We start from the raw sequence: 2474 nt of genomic DNA on the forward strand, positions 1-2474 counted from the left end.
TGGTATGATTGTCAGCGGATTTTCTCTCTCCATTTCCTGTGAAATATGAGGGACTGAAAAGTCACGAATCTTTGTATACAATAAAGTATTTGACAACAAATACTAGAGGAAATGTAGAAAGTACCCTAAACTTTAAATAACTCTGTGTTAAAAGCTGAAAAGTTAATGAACCCCGAGTACCTTTTTCACAAGAGGGAGCTGATGTTTTCTTATCTCCAATATTAGGGGTCTTCTGTCTCAAGTTATCACATCCTGCCAAGAAAAGAAATCATCACCCTGTGAACATATTTATCATATAACTAGAGGTGTGTCCGATGCTATCGCATCGGGAGGGAAGTGTGTGTGAGTACGTATGTGTGTACGTGTGTGTGTGTGTCTGAGTACATAGGTGTGTGTACATGTGTGTGTGCATGAATACATGTGAGAGTGTGTACATACATGTGTGTGCACGTGTCCCGCAGCTGCCTGCCCACCCACCTCCGTGCAGTCACAGCCGGAAGGAAAGAGGGTGGTTTGCGGCCTGTGCTGGAGATGTGAGTACATGTGTGTATATGTGAGTACGTGTGTGTGTATGTGAGTACGTGTGTGTGTGTATGTGAGTCCGTGTGTGTGTGAGTGTATGTGAATGCGTGTGTGTGAATACGTGTGTGTTTATGTGAGTACGTGTGTGTGTGTGAGTACGTGTGTGTGTATATGTGAGTACATGTGTGTGTATATGTGAGTACGTGTGTGTGTCTTTGTGAGTACGTGTATGTGTGTGTGTGTGTGTGTGTGTGTATGTGAGTACGTGTGTGTATGTGAGTACGTGTGTGTGTAAATACGTGTGTGTGTGTATGTGAGTACGTGTGTGTGTATGTGTGTGTTTTTATGTGAGTATGTGTGTGTATATGAGTACGTGTGTGTATGTGAGTGCGTGTGTGTATATGTGAGTACGTGTGTGTGAGTACGTGTGTGTATATGTGAGTACGTGTGTGTGTGTGTGTCTGAGTACATGTGTGTGTGTGTGTCTGAGTACATAGGTGTGTGTACATGTGTGTGTGCATGAATACATGTGAGAGTGTGTACATACATGTGTGTGCGCGTGTCCCGCAGCTGCCTGCCCACCCACCTCCGTGCAGTCACAGCCGGAAGGAAAGAGGGTGGTTTGCGGCCTGTGCTGGAGATGTGAGTACATGTGTGTGTATATGTGAGTACGTGTGTGTGTGTGTGTGTGTGTGTATGTGAGTCCATGTGTGTGTATGTGAGTCCATGTGTGTGTATGTGAGTCCATGTGTGTGTATGTGAATGCGTGTGTGTGAATACGTGTGTGTTTATGTGAGTACGTGTGTGTGTGTGTGTGTGTGAGTACGTGTGTGTGTATATGTGAGTACATGTGTGTATATGTGAGTACATGTGTGTGAGTACATGTATGTGAGTACGTGTGTGTGTCTTTGAGTACGTGTATGTGTGTGTGTGTGTGTGTGTGTGTGTGTATGTGAGTACGTGTGTGTGTAAATACGTGTGTGTGTATGTGAGCACGTGTGTGTATGTGTGTGTTTTTATGTGAGTATGTGTGTATATGAGTACGTGTGTGTATGTGTGAGTGCGTGTGTGTATATGTGAGTACATGTGTATATGTGAGTACGTGTGTGTGTGAGTACGTGTGTATGTGAAAACGTGTGTGTACATGTGAGTACGTGTGTATATGAGTACGTCTGTATATGTGAGTGCGTGTGTGTATATGTGAGTACGTGTGTGTATATGTGAGTACGTGTATGTGAGTACGTGTGTGTGTGTATGTGAGTGTGTGTGTGTATGTGAAAACGTGTGTGCACATGTGAGTACGTGTGTTTTTATGTGAGTATGTGTGTGTATATGAGTACGTGTGTATATGTGAGTATGTGTGTGTATGTGTGTGTAGGTGTGTGTATGTGAGTAGGTGTGTGTATGTGAGTAGGTGTGTGTATGTGTACGTACGTGTGTGTGTGTGTGTGAGTACGTGTGTGTACGTACATGTGTGTACGTACATGTGTGTACGTACATGTGTGTGTGTGTACATGTGTTTGTACGTACATGTGTGTGTATGTACGTGTGTGTGTGTGTGTGTGTGTGTGTGTGTGTACATGTGTGTGTGTGTATGTACATGGTGGGCAGGCAGTGGAGGGTCTGGCGGCATGGCCAGCAGCGGCGGGTCCAACGGCGGCGGTTCAACGGCGGCAGGTCCAGCTGCGGTGGGGTCTTGGCAGCGGCAAGCCAGCAGCTTGCGGCCTGTGCACAGGCCGCAAGCCTTGGTCTTTCCTGCTGGCTGGGACGGAGGTGGGTGGGCAGGCAGCGGCGGGTCCGGCGGGGGGGTCCGGCGGCGGTGGGTCCAGCAGCGGCGGGGTGTCCGGGCGGTGTCCCGCTGGTGGTACTGTGGAAAGTCCTGGTACCACCAGCGGGTGCCATATTGAAATACCCATCGCTTGGGTATTTGGCTACAATTACAATTGGCTAAC

This window comes from Dendrobates tinctorius, unplaced genomic scaffold (genome assembly GCF_039654945.1).
Source record: "Dendrobates tinctorius isolate UK_male_01 unplaced genomic scaffold, ASM3965494v1 ptg000019l, whole genome shotgun sequence".
NCBI classification, from domain to species: Eukaryota; Metazoa; Chordata; class Amphibia; order Anura; family Dendrobatidae; genus Dendrobates; species Dendrobates tinctorius.